This window comes from Ornithorhynchus anatinus, chromosome 1 (genome assembly GCF_004115215.2).
Source record: "Ornithorhynchus anatinus isolate Pmale09 chromosome 1, mOrnAna1.pri.v4, whole genome shotgun sequence".
Lineage (NCBI taxonomy): Eukaryota > Metazoa > Chordata > Mammalia > Monotremata > Ornithorhynchidae > Ornithorhynchus > Ornithorhynchus anatinus.
The window spans coordinates 59,238,057-59,254,527 of record NC_041728.1 but is presented as its reverse complement, the minus strand read 5'-3'; the positions used below and the strand labels follow the sequence as shown (position 1 = coordinate 59,254,527).

General features: G+C 48.0%; 1 protein-coding gene across 1 annotated transcript in view; it reads left to right on the top strand.

Moving 5' to 3' along the window:
- The first annotated feature begins 96 nt into the window (after positions 1-96).
- The window catches only part of SETD3 (SET domain containing 3, actin histidine methyltransferase), a 106,699-nt gene continuing 90,324 nt past the window's right edge, over positions 97-16,471 (top strand). The window contains 1 exon segment of the mRNA XM_029063650.2: positions 97-197. The gene's annotated coding sequence lies outside the window, so the exon portion shown is untranslated.

The following is a 16,471-nucleotide window of genomic DNA, read 5'->3' as shown; positions in this document are numbered from 1 at the left end:
CTCCCTCTCCTGCCCCGGCCCGGCCCGTCCGGGTGCCCGGCTCGGTGCCACCCCCGTCTCCGCCCCCGCGGGTTTGGTTGCGGCGGAGGCTGCTCCGTTCCGCTCGGCTTGGCTCGGCTCGGCTCGGCTCGGCTCGGCTCGGCTCCTGTCCGGCTCGGCCCGGCCCGGCCCGGTGCAGCGCGCAGGGAACGGGGAAGGTGAGTGTGGGCTCCCGCTTCCTCCCGCCCCCGATGGGATGGGATGGGGCCGGCCGCGCCCCGCCGACAAGGGAGGCCGCCCTTCTCCTCCTTCTCCGTCGCTCCCGCCCCCAGTCCTCCCGGCCTACATGCACCCTCTGCTCCCCCCAGATCCCCGAGCTGCATGCACCGCCTCCTCCCCCCAGCCCTCCGGGCTGCACCGCCTCCTCCCTCCAGCCCCCCAGGCTGCACCCCCTCCTCCCCCCAGCTCCCCGGGCACCCCCGACTTGCCCGGACTGCACCCCCTTTTTCCCCCAGCTCCGTCTCCTCTCCGCAGCTCCCCAGGCTGCATCCCCTCCTCTTCCCAGACGCCCAGGCTGCACCCCTCCTCCCCCCAGCTCCCCTGGGTTGCACCCCCTCCTCCCCCCAGCTCCCCGGGTTGCACCCCCTCCTCCCCCCAGCTCCCCGGGTTGCACCCCCTCCTCCCCCCAGCTCCCCTGGGTTGCACCCCCTCCTCCCCCCAGCTCCCCGGGTTGCACCCCCTCCTCCCCCCAGCTTCCGGACTCCACCCCCCCCCTTCCCTAGGCTGCACTCCCACCTCCCTGGGCTGCACCTTCTCCTACCCCTAGACCTCCAGACTGCACCCTCTCCTCTCCCTAGACCCTCAAGGTGCATGCATCCCCCTCCCCCCAGCTCCCCAGGCTGCACCCCCTCCTTCCCCCAGGTTGCATGCACCCCCTCCTCCCCCCAGCCCCCCCCCGGGCTGCACCCCCTCCTTCCCCCCAGGCTGCATGCACCCCCTCCTCCCCCCCCAGCCCCCCAGGCTGCACCCCCTCCTTCCCTCAGACTGCATGCACCCCCTCCTCCCCCCCAGCCCCCCGGTTGCACCCCCCTTCCTTCACCCCCCCCCCAATTCCTGGCCCCACCACCCTCCCCTGCCGGGCACGGTGCCTGTCGATCAATCAGTCCTATTAATCGAGGGCTTACCATGTGCAGGGCACTGCACTGAGCGCTCGAGGCCTCCCCGATGCCCTGTCCCCGGCTGGGTGTGGTCCCTTCCTCCTCCTCCTCTCTGGCCAGGCCAGCTCCCCGCACACTCGTGGGGCGGATGGAGCCCACGGTCTAGCCCTTCCGTCCCTCGTCCGAGCCCGTCCGAGCCCCTCCTCGTCACGCAGACTCCCTGTCAGCCGGGGGATGAGGCTACCAACTCCGCCGTGGCGTGATAACGATCGTAACTGTGCTATTTCTTAATAATAATAGTGATGACGACGGTATCTGTTAAGCGCTTACTAGGTGCCGAGCACTGGGGAGGGATACGAGGTGATCGGGCTGTCCCACGTGGGGCTCACCGTCTTCGTCCCCATTTGACAGATGAGGGGACTGAGGCCCAGAGAGGAGAAGTGACTTGCCCAAAGTGACACAGCTGACGAGTGGCGGAGCTGGGATTGGAACCCACGACCTCTGACTCCCAAGTCCGGGCTCTTTCCGCTGAGCCACGCCGCTCCTCGCGCTTACTGTGTGCCCGGCACCGTACTGAGCGCCGGGATGGATACGAACGGATCGGGTCCGGCACGCTCCCTGCCCGCCGTGGGCCTCACCGTCTCCATCCCCATTTTACAGTTGAGGTGACTGGGCCACGGAGAAGTGAAGCGACTCGCCCAAGGCCACCCAGCGGACAAGCGGTAGAGCTAGATTAGAACCCGTGACCTGACTCCCCTGCCCTCTCCACTACACCACGCTGCTCCTCTTACTCTCCCAGGCTGCTCAGTGCAGTGCTCAGCCCACGGTAAGCGCTCGCTGCTGCGTGATCTTGGGCAAGTCGCTTGACTTCCTCTGGGCCTCAGTTTCCTCACCTGTAAAACGGGGATTAAGACCGTGAGGCCCCCTTGGGACAGGGACCCTGTCCAGCCTGATTAGCTTTTATCCATCCCAGCGAGTGGCACAAAGTTAAGCGTTTAACAAATACCATGGAGAGCTTACACAGTAATAATAATAATGGTGGCTGTTAAGCGCTTACTATGTGCAAAGCACTGTTCTGAGCGCTGGGGGGGATACAAGGTGATCAGGCTGTCCCACGTGGGGCTCACGGTTTTAATCCCCGTTTTACGGATGAGGTAGGTGAGGCACAGAGAAGTGAGGTGATTTGCCCAAGGTCACAAAGCTGGCAAGCGGCAGAGCCGGGATTCGAACCCATGACCTCTGACTCCCAAGCCGGGTTCTTTCCACTGAGCCACGCTGCTTCTCTACTGAGCGCCTGAGAGAGAGTAGTAGAGTGTGTAGACGCAATCCCCGCTTCCCTGTGGTTTACGGTCGAGCGGGAGGACCGATTGCACGTGGGAGGTGTTGACGTGTGGTGCTGGAAAGCCAGTGGCCCGCTTTCTTCCTTAACTTCTCGGTGCCTCAGTTACCTCGACTGTAAAATGGGGATGAAGACCGTGAGCCCTCCCGTGGGACAACCTGATTACCCTGTGCTACAACAAGTGCCCGGCCCATAGTGAGCGCTTAACAAATACCGACGTTGTTATTATTCCTTCTCACCTAGGTGTAGGGAGAGAAAGATCCGCCGCCTCCGCCTTCTTGATTCCTACTTGCCCGCTACCGCCTTAGTAGCGGTGGGGGAGAGGGAGCGGCTAGTGCAGCTCCTCATGCTTGGGCGATGAGGAAGAAATTATCGGAGTTGTAAGGCGCTCAGATCAGCGTGGCTCAGTGGAAAGAGCATGGGCTTTGGAGTCAGAGGTCATGGGTTCGAATCCCGGCTCGGCCACTTGTCAGCTCGGTGACTTGGGGCAAGTCACTTCACTTCTCGGTTACCTCATCTATAAAATGGGGATTAAGACTGTGAGCCCCACCTGGGACAACCTGAGTCCCCTGTGTCTACCTCAGCGCTTAGAACAGTGCTCGGCACATAGTAAGCGCTTAACAAATACCAACATCATTAACCAACCCTCCCCCCATATCCACTCTCTTCTCCCGCTACCCCCCAGCTTGCACTCTGTGGTTCCTCTGAAGCCACCCTGCTCACCGTGCCTCGTTCTCGTCTCTTCGGCCGCGGAGCGGTTGCTCGGGCCCTTCCCCTTTCCTGGAGCCGTCCCCTCTTTCGTACCTGAGGGGACGCGGCTCTCCCCATCCTCGCAATGTTTCTGAAATGCCAATTCCAATGGAAAACCTTCCCTACCCTTCGCTTTGATCCGCACCCTTCCTCCCCATAAATACTCTTTTCCTCCCACCTGTATTTTTTTTTTTTTAGGTGTCTCCCCTGCTGGGTTGTAAATTCTTTGAGGTCAGGGATCCCGTCTACTAATCCTCAGCACTGTGCTCATGGATTCTAATCCCGACTCTGCCACTTGTCAGCTGTGTGACCTTGGGCAAGTCACTTCACTTCTCTGTGCCTCAGTTACCTCATCTGTAAAATGGGGATTAACTGTGAGCCTCACGTGGGACAACCTGATTACCCTTTATTTAACCCAGCGCTTAGAACAGTGCTCGGCACATAGTAAGCGCTTAACAAATACCAACATTATTATTATTCTAATCCCGGCTCTGCCACTTGTCAGCTGTGTGACCTTGGGCAAGTCACTTCACTGGGCCTCAGTTACCTCATCTGTAAAATGGGGGTGAAGGCTGTGAGCCCCACGTGGGACAACCTGATTACCTCGTATCTACCCCAGTGCTTAGAACAGTGCTTGGCACATAGTAAGCGCTTAACAAATACCAACATCATTATTATTATGTGTGTATATTTTTGTTACCCTATTTTGTTAGTGAGGTGTACATCCCCTTGATTTTATTTATCGTGATTATGTTGTCTTGTTTTTGTCTGTCTCCTCCGGTTAGACTGAAAGCCCGTCGTCGGGCAGGGATCGTCTCTATCTGTGGCCGAATTGTACATTCTAAACGCTTAGTACAGTGCTCTGCACATAGTAAGCGCTCAATAAATACTATTGAATGAATAATCCTATTGTACTTTCCCAAGCGCACCGCAGACGGTTGATGTTCAGGGAACACTACTCATTGATTCAGAAGCCTGTGGGAAATGGAGGGAAATAGGTGGGGCTTGTTCCGAAGGAAAGAACACTTTCCTTTCAGAAGTTCAACTAATAGAAGGCGTTTCAGTTCGGGCAGCTAAGCTGTAAATAAAAATGTCAAGTATTTAATTTTTTAACATTTTTCTCGAAACTCGAGTCCTTCTGTGCCCTCATTTCAGAGGATTGTTCTTAAAAATAGAAGCCATAAGGAAGCTAACCGTCTAGAGAGGAGGTATGAGATGTAGCAAACCGTAGACGGTTTTCTGACAAAGAGTTTTTACTATCCAACCATTTAGGCAAAGATAAATGTAGGCCAAATTTTGATCTAAGGTTGCAGTAAAAATATACAGGCGAGGATGAAAACAATTTTGATTGCCTATGCCAAGGCTTCTTTGCATCTTCCTTTTACTCGATTTTTAACCTAAGACTTTTCAGCCTGCCCAAATGTTTGAAGTTCAGCATCTTCATCAAGAAATGTTGACTTTGCTCTTCTTTTGGCTGGCGGGTGTAGTTAAGCTAAAGTGTAAAATATGCAACTAATTTCTGAGTAGAGTTGACTAGTGAATATCTTTCACTGGACCGTTTTCAGACTTTTCCAAGACTGGCCCAATTTACCACTAATGCTCAGTCATATGCTTGAAGAGTTGTACTTCTCTGATTTACGTTGTGTGCCTCTGTAGCCCGTCGTTGGGCAGGGATTGTCTCTGTTGCCGAATTGTCCATTCCAAGCGCTTAGTCCAGTGCTCTGCACATAGTAAGTGCTCCATAAATGCTATTGAATGAAAAGGAAAAGTTTAAAATACCTTTATTCGTATTATGCAGTACCAGAAAATTCTGGGATTTAACTAGATGCGATAGAGAAGCAGCGTGGCTCAGTGGAAAGAGCCTGGGCTTCAGAGGCAGAGGTCATGAGTTCGACTCCCGGCTCTGCCACTTGTCAGCTGTGTGACTGTGGGCAAGTCACTTCACTGTGCCTCAGTTCCCTCGTCTGTAAAATGGGGATTAACTGTGAGCCTCACGTGGGACGACCTGATTACCCTGTATCTACCCCAGCGCTTAGAACAGTGCTCTGCACCTAGTAAGCGCTTAACAAATACCAACATTATTATTATCATTATTATTATTATCTCTAGTTTGGGTTCTAATCCTGGCTCTGCCTCTTAGGGAAAACGGCATAGCATAGCGGAGAGAGCCTGGGCCTGGGAGTCAGAAGGTCCCGATTTTGTACTCCCGGCTCCGCCACTTGTCTGCCTTGTGGCCTTGGGCAAATTGCTTCACTTTTCTTGGCCCCAGGTACCCCATCTGTAAAATGGGAATTAAGACTGTCAGCCTCAAGGGGGACCGGGACTGTTTCCAACCTGATTTGCTTGTATGCGCCCCAATGCTTAGTACAGTGCTTGGCACATAGTAAGTGCTTAACAAATACCACAATTAGTATTATTATTTTCTGTGACTTTATTATATTATTAGTATGTGCTGTGACCTTGGGGAAGTCACGTGACTTCTCAGTTACCTCAGCAGTAAACTGGGGGTAACGACTGTGAAAACTGGGGGTAACGACTGTGAGTTCCATGTGGGACAGGGACTGTGTCCAGGCTATTTGCTTGAGTCCACCCCAGCTCTTAGAACGGTGCCTGGCACATAGTAAGCACTTAACAATCGCCACTGTTATTATTATCTTTGATAATATATTATTGCCAAAGCATGATTAATTTTCTTTTTTATTACAGAACTTTATACAGTGTTTGAAAATCAGTTTGTTTTTAAATGTTGCCGGATTGTGAACTCTGAACCTTACCAACTCTGAAATCTTACCCTTCTACCTCAATCTCCTTGCCAGCTTTCCTCTCCCATACTTCCACTCGCTGCAAAACTGTCCTCTCCCCACATAGAGCACCCCTGATCTTTAGACCCTCCCTCCCCCCCCCCCAAATTAACCCAAGTTATTATGCCCTACTGGGACTCTTTCCGCCAAAATGTGTGCACTCAGCTCCACTCTCTCCACCAAAATCAAGACTCTCTTTCGCCAATCGCCTATTGATCTTGCACCACCAACCCCCAGCCTTGGGTAACTGCCACGATATGTCTCTTCTACTTCTGGAAATCCAGCCACCGGCTGACTTCACTTGCTTCAGATTCATCTTTCTGTGCTATCTTTAGACTGTAAGCTCATTGTGGGCAGGGAATCTGTCTGTTTCTTGTTATATTGCACTCTCCCAAGTGCTTAGTACAGTGCTTGGCTCACAGTAAGCCTCAATAAATGCGACTGAATTATTTCTCTGCCCGCTCTTCCGCTCAGCAGTACAATTTCTCCTCCCTCATGAGCTCCCAAGCCCATTGCCTCAACATCTATTTCAGACCTTTAACTTCCTACTGCAACTCTGTCCCCCGCTTCTTCCCTCCTCCATCCCGTTCACGAAGACCTAGCCAGCTACTTTGTTGGCAGAATTGAATCCATCAGGTGTGAATGCCCCCCCAGTTTTTTTGTTCCCTCCTCGGACTCCTCCCCCCCAAACATCAATGCTTATATCCTTTGCAACCTCCTCTCAAGAAGAAGCAGTGTGGCCTACTGGGAAGAGCATAGACCCAGGGGTCCAAGAACTTGGGTTTTATTCCCGGCTCCACTACTTGTCTGCTGTGTGACCTTGGACAAGTCACTTCACTTCTGTGAGTCAGTTACCTTCTGTGTACAGTGGGGATTGTCTACACCTGCTGTCTCGATTTTGCGTCTTCAGTCTCTCTTCTGGGCCCTCAAAATCTGGTTTCTGCCATGGAGATTGCTCCATCCAGAATCACCCTCGAGTTACTTCTTGACAAATCTCTCAGACTGTACTCCACGCTGATCCTTTTCGTCCTCTTGGCTCCCATCCCAATTGGGAAGGAAACCTATTAACTTTCATTTTTCCGGCATTATTCTCTCCCGGTTTTCCTTTTACTTCTCTGGCTGGTCCTTCCCGAGCTCTTTCAGTGGCTCATCCACTGTGGGAGACCACGACTTCAGTTTACCTCCTTGTTGCAGATGATTTACAAATCTAACTCGCAAATCTTGACTTTCTCCTCCGCAATCTCCCATTTCCTCCCACCTCCAGGACATCCTAACTGCACGTCAAAGTCGTCATGTCAGAAACTGAACTCTTCATCTTTTCTCCCAGATCCTCTCTTCCATCTAACTTTCCCACCGTGGTTGACAACATCATTACCTCGCTTTCTCTGAGACTCACACCCTTGGCATTATCCTTGATTTATTCCTCTGTTTCAACCCTCATATTTAGTATGTCCCCAAATTCTGTCAGTGCTCCCTCCAGAACATTTCCACAGTCTACCCCTTTCCCTCCAGCCGAAGGCAATGCTGCTGGTCCGGGCCCTCGATAATAATGATGAGTGATAATAATAGTGATAATGGTATTTGTTAAGCACTTATTTGTTGTCAAGCACTATTCTAAGTGCAGGGGAGGCACAAGATAATCTGACTCAATCCCTGTTGCCGGCGGGGGGGGACGGACTCATTCACTCCCATGGCTTCAACTACCATCTCTACACAGATGATTCCCAAATCCACTTCTCTATCCCTCTCTGCATTTCGACATTTCCTCTTGCCTTTCGGGACATCTGTATTTGGATGACCTGCCAACGCCTCCAGTTTAACACGCCCAAAACAGAACTCCTCATCTTCCCACCCAAACCCCGTCCTCCCCCTGACTTTTCCATCACTGTAGACGGCACCAGCATCCTCCCTGTCTCGTAAGCCCATAGCGCTGACATTGTCCGTGGCATCTCTCTCATTCAACCCACGTATTCAGTCTGTCCTCAGATCCTGTCGGTGTTACCTACACAACGTTACTAACATCCGACCTTTTCTCTCCCTCCAAACTGTTATCAAACTGATCCACCCTCTCTTATCACATCCTGCCTGGATTAGTCCATCAACCTCCTCGCTGATCTCCCTGCTTCCTGTCTCTTCCCACTCGAGTCAATACTTCAATCTGCTGCCCAGATCGTTTTTCTAAAAGAAGTTCAGTCTGTGTTTCCCTGCTTCTCAAGAACCTCTGTTGGTTCCCCATCCACCTCCCCATCAAACAGAAATTCCTCACCATTGGTTTTAAAGCATTCGTTCACTTTGCCCCCTTCCTAACGTATGTTGTTCACGTTCTACTACAATCCAGCTGATCCACTTCACTCCTTTAAAGCCACCTATTCTCTGAGTCTTGATCTCATCCCTCTCGTCACCGACCCCTCATGAGCACGGGCTTGGGAGGCAGGCGTCATGGGTTCCTTCGAATCCCGGCTCTGCCACTTGTCAGCTGTGTGACTGTGGGCGAGTCGCTTCACTTCTCTGTGCCTCAGTTATCTCATCTGTAAAATGGGGGTGAAGACTGTGAGCCTCATGTGGGACAACCTGATTACCCTGTATCCACCCCAGCGCTTAGAACAGTGCTCTGCCCACAGTAAGCTCTTAACAAATGCCAACATTATTATTATTATCCTAGTACTCCTTCCCCCTTCGTAGGTGACAGACCACCACTCCCCCCTCCTTCATAGCCTTTTGAAAATCACATCTTCTTTAAGAGGCCTTCCCCAACTAAGCCCAACTCTCTCTCCCTTTGACATCACCCTTTCGCTTGGATTTGTACACTCGATTTTCCCCCCACCCTCAGCCCCACAGCACTTACGTCCGTGCCTATAATTTATTTTTACTTTGGTCACCTCACCTTGACTGTAAGCTCCTTGTGGGCAGGGAATATGTCTACCAACACTGCCGTATTGTATTCCGCTTAGTACTAGTACACTGTTCTGCACACAGTACTCAGTAAATACTGCTTATCGATAGACTGATGGATTGATTCATGGGAGTCCAGACCTATCGGAGAGGGAGGAATGGTATTGAATCCCTTTGTTGTATGCCGGCCTGACTAGTGCCTTGCAAATAGTAGGCACTTAACAAATATCATCATCATTATTATTATTATTACTCTCAGCCTCATCACCGATCTCCCAGCCTACAGTCTTTCTCCTCTTCACATCATAGCTGGATCATTAGTCTAAAATGTCTTTTAACACACACGTCCCACAACTCCAGAACTCGCAACGATTGCCCATTCCTCTCTGCTTCACGTAGAAACTCCAGGCTTTGACTCTGAATCAGTTTTCTTCTCCCTCTACCCCTGCGCTCACCCTCTTCATTCCCTTCAAGCCAAACCTCTTCGCAACTCCCCGTCTTCAAAGATCTTCAGAAATCACATTTCCTCCCGAGGCCTTCCCCGATTAATTTTGAATCTCCCCACTTTGTGTTCCCAACTGCCATTTCAGGATTTTTCCAACACCCAAGTCCTTAATTACTCACAATCGCCCACAGTACTTTTTTCATAGTCTCACATGCTCTATTCATTCAGTTGTATTCATTGAGCACTTGCCATGTTCAGGGCACTATGCTAAGCAGTACAACACCACAGAGACACATTCCCTGCCCAGAGGGAGCAGTCTTTTGAATTGTCTTCTTTGTAATTGATTTTAACATCTCCCTCCCTTCAAGAGTGCAAGCTTTTTGAGGGCAGGAATCATGTCGAGTAATTCTCCCATACTCTCCCAGGCAGATAGGTCAGTGTTCTGCACACGGTAGACCCTTAATGAAAACAATTGATTTCTGATGTCTTACTTTTGGAGACCTGAAACACTTTATTCTCACCTTATAAACACTGCTTTCAATTTGTTTCAAGGTGGTGAATAAACCAAAATGATGTTTTAGACCCGGCTCTGCCATTTGTCAGCTGTGTGACCTTGGGCAAATCACTTAACTTTTCTGGGTCTCAGTTACCTCATCTGTAAAATGGAGATGCAGACTGTGTGCCCCACGTGGGACAACCTAATTCCCTTGTATCTGCCCCAGTACTTAGAACAGTGCTTGGCACAGAGTAAGCGCTTAACAAATTCCATCATTGTTATTAGTATGTTAAAATTTCTTGTTAACAAACATTTCTTTTTTTAAATACCCTTTTGGGGGTCATTTGGGTAACAGTAAGAGAGATCTGTTCACATATCCTGCCCATTTTTTTTTCTCTGCCCTTGCATTAGCAGTAGAGTTCTGAAATAATTTGTGAGCTTTTAGTTTGGCTAATTTACACAGCCATTTTTTGGTCAAGTTTCCTGTTTCATTTAGGTGCGTTGAAGAAGGAAGATCCCAACCCTTACTGTGTTATACTGTGTTTCCCTTTAAATTTCTTCCTCCAGCGGTTGTGCCAGGAATCATAGATAGAAGTTAAAGAATATTGATATTATATTTTTTATATTAAGTGGAATGGTGGACAAGATCGTTGAAAAATAAGAGAAATCACTGAAAAATGCATGTTTACGTAATGAATTCTGCTTTTTCCATAGCAATGACACTCACCACTTCCTCCCTTTCTCCATTATTTTCTGGAGCAAAAGTTGAAGGGAATAGTAGTGTTGGCTGATTAGATGGTGATAATTCACCTTCTGGTCAAAACTATTTTGGCTTGTACTCCAGGAATTTCAAGTGCACCTGAAAACAGTGCCTAAAGGAATTTATCCAAATTTTAGAATCCAAGTTTTTAATAAAACCACACTGTACTTTAAAAAAAAGTCTGCCTAAAAGATTAACCTCTATGTTTAGAAGGGCTGAATTAGATTTCACTTAAAGATAGGCAGATTTTCAGTTGTATTTAAGGAATTAAAATGTTGACTGCCTATTTATAGCCAGATGGAAGGTGTTAATTTGTCTTTTTTTAAAAAAAGACTTGTATGGTAGAATGTCAAAGCATCTTTTATTTTGGTAGCCAAGAATAGCTGATTTTATTTAGGCAGTTTGAGAAATAATTGATTCAGGTTGGGGAATTGGCCCAAACTCAGTCGTGGAACATATATTAATTGACTGTGGAAATATTAAATGTAATTTTATGCCTATGCTTAATTCAGAAATTCAGGCCAAATAAATTTGAAGAGGAAAATAAAATTAACTCCTGAATATCAAGGTTCAAAATATTCTGAAGTAGGAAAGTGAAAATTTGCTGGGGTGAATAGTATTTTACTTCATCAACCAATATTTTGGCTTTAAAATACCTTAATTAGTTCAGTTGACATTTCAGAAATGAAATATAAAACCTAATCTCATCCAGGGTTGTTAGGATAAAGGAAAATTAGTAGTGATGATGATATTGTCAGTTAACTAAATTGAGTTAATTGTCAATTAGAGAAGCAGTCGTGGCTTAGTAAGGCAGCATGGCTTCGTGGAAAGAGCCGTGGGCTTGGGAGCCAGAGGACGTGGGTTCCAATCCTGGCTCTGCCACTTGTCTGCTGTGTGACTTTGGGCAAGCCACTTAACTTCTCTGTGCCTCAGTTACTTCATCTGTAAAATGGGGATTAAAAGTGTGAACACCAAGTGGGACAACCTGATTACCTTGTGTCTATCCCAGCGCTTAGAACAGTGCTTGGCACACAGTAAGTGCTTAACAAATACCATTATTATTATTATTATTAATCATAACTTCCAGTTTTTTTTATATTTTGAAATCTTTTACTATGCGGAGGGAGCTATTAATAAAAGTGAAATCAATCAATGGTATTTATTGAGTGCTAATCATGTGCAGAACACTGTACTAGCCACTTGGGAGAGTACAATACAACAGAGTTGGTAGGTACATTCCCTGCCCACAGTAGAAAAAAATGCTCATAGAAGAGTCAAACTCAGAGCTCTTGGTAAATAGGGGCTTTAGGTTAGGTGCACTGTTGATTGTTTTTCTGCTGTTGAAAAACCTGGAACCCAGGCCCTGTTCAGCTCACTAAATACAACTCTTTTAGACAGTGAGCCCGTTGTTGGGCAGGGATTGGCTCTATCTGTTGCCGAATTGTACATTCCAAGCGCTCAGTACAATGCTTCGCATATAGTAAGCGCTCAATAAATATGATTGAATGAATGTACTAGAACTGGCTATTTCAAGCACTCATTCAGTTTTGTTCAATTATCCACTTCCTCGCTCCTGATTGTTCAAGCAGGTCTTGATTTGAGGACCAAAATTTGAATAATTGGCTGCTTCTTATTTTCCAATATTTCTCAATTTCCATTTTTCGGAACGTGTTTCATTTTTGGTAAAGATGGGAAAACTGATGCTGCAGGCACTCAGTAGAGTGTCCTGCACAGAAAATGCTCAGTAAATGCCACTGATTGATTTAGTCAATGATGCCTAAATTTTAATTTCAGGGAAAAGATGAAGTGACCTAATCAAGTGCCTCTTGTTTTTTTTTTGTCACAATGCAAATTAAATGGGAAGGCGTATTTAAAATCTTCCTTTCGATCTTTGAGCCAGAACATAGTAGGTAATGCCTGAGACTGCACGTCTTACATGGCCTAGTAGAAAGAGCACAGGCCTGGGAGTTAGAAGGTCATGGGTTCTAGTCCCAGCTCCACCATTTATCTACGGTGTGACCTTGGGCAAGTCACTTCACTCCTCTGTGCCTCAGTTATCGCATCTGTAGAATGGGGATTGAGACTGTGAGCCCCACATGGGTCAGGGACTGTGTCCAACTCGATTTGCTTGTATCCATCCCAGAGCTAAGTACAGTGCCTGGCACATAGTAAGCGCTCAACAAATACCATAATTATTATAACGATGATGATTATTATCATTATTAAACCTGGTGTGGTGCATTTTAGCCTTATGAACCTCAACATCCCTCACTTTTTTCCTTCAAATGCCGTCGAGTCATTTCCGACTCATCCCTCATATCTGTCCAGTAAGTGAGTAATGAGTCAGTAGTATTTATTTATCCGTTTAGAGTACTGTATTAAGTGCTTGGATGAGTACAACGGAATTAGTAGGCATGATTCCTAACCTCAAGGAGCTTACAAACAGGCAGAGGAGGCAGACCCTTAAAATAAATTGCAGATAGGAGGAAGAAGGGAAAAGAGGATAGGCACATGAGTTGGTGCTTAAGTAATAGGGTATAATTGGCAAGCAGAAGCCAATTAAATGCTTTTGGACGTGAGAAAAGCCACTGAGCTACTGCTGTCTGGTAAAAGAATGACAGCTAAAGAAATGACAGGCTTTAATATAGGGGCTCAGCTCTTTTTGAAATTGGAGAAGGAATAAAAGGAATTTAGAATGTCTTCAAATGTCACGTGTTTTTTAAAGTTGAAGTACTCTTAATAGCAGAGCTGGGGTTTCTTGATCGTGTGGTGGTGCTCGGATATTGACGCTTGGAAATTTGTAGAGAAAATTTAGCTTTTTTTCATCTGCCTAATAAGAAAGCTCAAGTTTTCTCCTGGAGGAAATGAAAACATTTCTTCTGAGGGCCCTGAAACTTTGAGTGGTTTTGGTGACTTCCAAGTGCATACTAAGAAGGAATTTATCGCTTACCTTCACCAGCACAGTAAACGTACCAGACATTTAAGAATTCTCTCCCCCCTTCCATTTACCTTCAAGGTCTTGTATGAACACTGTAATTAAGAAGTATAAATCTTGGAGTCCAACACACCTCGGCCACTAAAAATTTCATCCAGGAACCCCAATCCACCTGAACCCATTTTAGCCACTGCCCAGTCGCTGTTGGGCCCATTGCCCAACCTCCAGACTGGCATCTTCCTTTCCTCTAGGGCTCACTGCTTCCCTGCCCCACCGGCAGTGGACCTGGCAGTTTGGGCCTCTGGCCATCTTCACTGTCATCTCTGAAGTCCTAAATTCATCCTGGGAAGAAAGAAGTGCAAGTGCTTTTAGAAGGTGCGAAGGGATTAGGGTCAAGATCTGTGTGGGCGGGGAGAGTTTCTGCTAATTCTGTTGCATTGTACTCTCTCAAGCGCCTAGTACAGTAAGTACCTAGTATAGTTAGTGCTCAGTAAATGCCATTGATCGATAAGGGTTGAGGTGCAGGCGAAAGGGGTGAGAGGCAGCCTGGCCTGGAAGGAGCGTTGGCCTGGAAGTTAGAAGACCTGGGTTCTCTAAGCCCAGCTCTGCTCCTTGCCTTTGGTGTGACCTTAGGCAAATCACTTCTCTGTGCCTCTGTTTCCTCAGTTACCAAATGCCTCTCTACTTGTTTTGTTGTCTATCTCCCCCTTCTAGACTGTGAGCCTGTTGTTGGGTAGGGATTGTCTCTATCTGTTGCCAAACTGTACTTTGCAAGTGCCTAGTACAGTGCTTTGCACGCAGTAAACGCTCAATAAATGCGATTGAATGAATGAATCCCTCCTAGACTGGTAGCCCCATGTGGGACAGGGACGGAGTCTGATCCGATTGTCTCGTGTATATTCCAGTGTTTAGGACAGTGCTTGGCATATAGTAAGCATGGAATGAATACCATCATATACAATAAATAAAGGGGTAGATTTCAAAAGGAGATGGGCAGTCTCCTCTGGAGAGCTGGCCCAGAAGGAAGGCAGGATGGTCGAGGGAATGCAAGGTGCGAAGGAGCTGGGGAGGTGAGGGGGAGATTTGGAGGGAGCTTGTGCCTGATGGTTTGGATTTCATCGTCAGAGTAGTTGACTTGGGCATCAGGGGTGAGAGAGGGGAGAAAAGCGGGCACTGGGGGTATCGGAAGACGTTCAAAGTTGGAACAGCCTTTGGGCGCAGTGGCATGAGAGTTGCTGAGGGAGAGGTTGTGTTGCTGAGCAGAAGGAGGGGACAGAGTACTAGCAAGGAAGAGTAAATTTGAAGTGGGAGCGGTCAGCTTGGTGTTCCCAAACTTTCCTGAAGTGCTTGAGGTAGGGACTAGAGACTACCTTGATGAGAAGCAACTTCTCTGTTACTCCCCAGAGATGGAAGCCACTGTGAATGGAGAGAGGAGAGGAAGAGAGAGAGAGAGAGGGAAAGAGAGAAAGAAAGGAAGAAGGAAAGAAAGAAAGAAAAAAAGAGGAAGGAAGGAACACACAACCAACCCCCGTCTCCCTTCCCCCTAACCCCCATATACTTATTGAGTGTTTCCCCCTGTCTTCAGAGTAGCTTTTGGTCCAGTGCTCCTACTCCCTGACTATGCTTCTGGTTAAGTAGCCTGGTTGGTTGTTTTCATTCATTCAGTAGTATTTATTGAGTGCTTACTATGTGCAGAGCACTGTACTAAGTGCTTGGAATGTACAATTTGGCAACAGATAGAGACAATCCCTGCCCATTGGCGGGTTCACAGTCTAAACGGGGGAGACAGAAAGCAAAGCAAAACAGAATAAAACAAGACAACATCATCAAGATAAATAGAATCAAGGAGATGTGCACCTCATTAAAATAAATAGGGTAATAAATAATATATACAAATGAGCACAGTGCTGAGGGGAGGGGAAGGGGGAAGAGCAGAGGGTGGGAGGGGTGCAGAGGGAAAGGGGAGGCTCAGTTTGGGAAGGCCTCCTGGAGGAGGTGAGCTCTCAGTAGGGCTTCGAAGAGGGGAAGAGAGTTTGGCAGATGTGAGGGATTATTTTCTCTGTTCACATCGATCCTAGCAACTCCCATGTAACTCAGTGTCTACTGTGTTACTGTGTAGACACTGAGTCCATTGTGCACAACTGGCATATGGGTAGAATTTATGTGGTGGGTCAACAAAAAGTTTTTTGGAGAGTTTGGGATTTTATTAGAGAGGTAATAATAATAATGTTGGTATTTGTTAAGCGCTTACTATGTGCAGAGCACTGTTCTAAGCGCTGGGGTAGATACAGGGTAATCAGGTTGTCCCACTTGGGGCTCACAGTCTTAATGCCCATTTTACAGATGAGGTAACTGAGGCACTGAGAAGTCAAGTGGCTTGCCCAAAGTCACACAACTGACAGATGGTGGAGCCGGGATTCGAACCCATGACCTCTGACTCCTAAGCCCTTGCTCTTTCCGCTGAGCCACGCTGCTTCTCTGCGTGGGTTAGGGACAGATGAAGTGTGAAACAGACGATTTGGACTTCAAGCTCGTTTGGAATTACTACTACTACTGGCTACTTTTTATTCAGTTACAAGTACTAAGTGTTGGGGTAGCTAACGTACGGGTAGGTCTGACTGAGTCTCTGTCTTTCCTGGGGCTCACGGTAGGTAGTAAGTGTTCTTTTGGCAGAGATGGGTCGCAGAAACGCCCAGCGTGGAGAATAGGCAGGCAGCAGAGAGACTGGGTCAGCATCAGAGGTAGAGAGAAGTGGGGCGGTGACAAACAAGGCCAACATAGAGTGAAGAGAGTTGGGTGGGGAGAGGAAGGAAGAGGAGGGAAAGATTACTGTTCCCAACTATGAGCCCATCATTGGGCAGGGATTGTCTCTATCTGTTGCCGAATTGTTCATTCCAAGCGCTCAGTACAGTGCTCT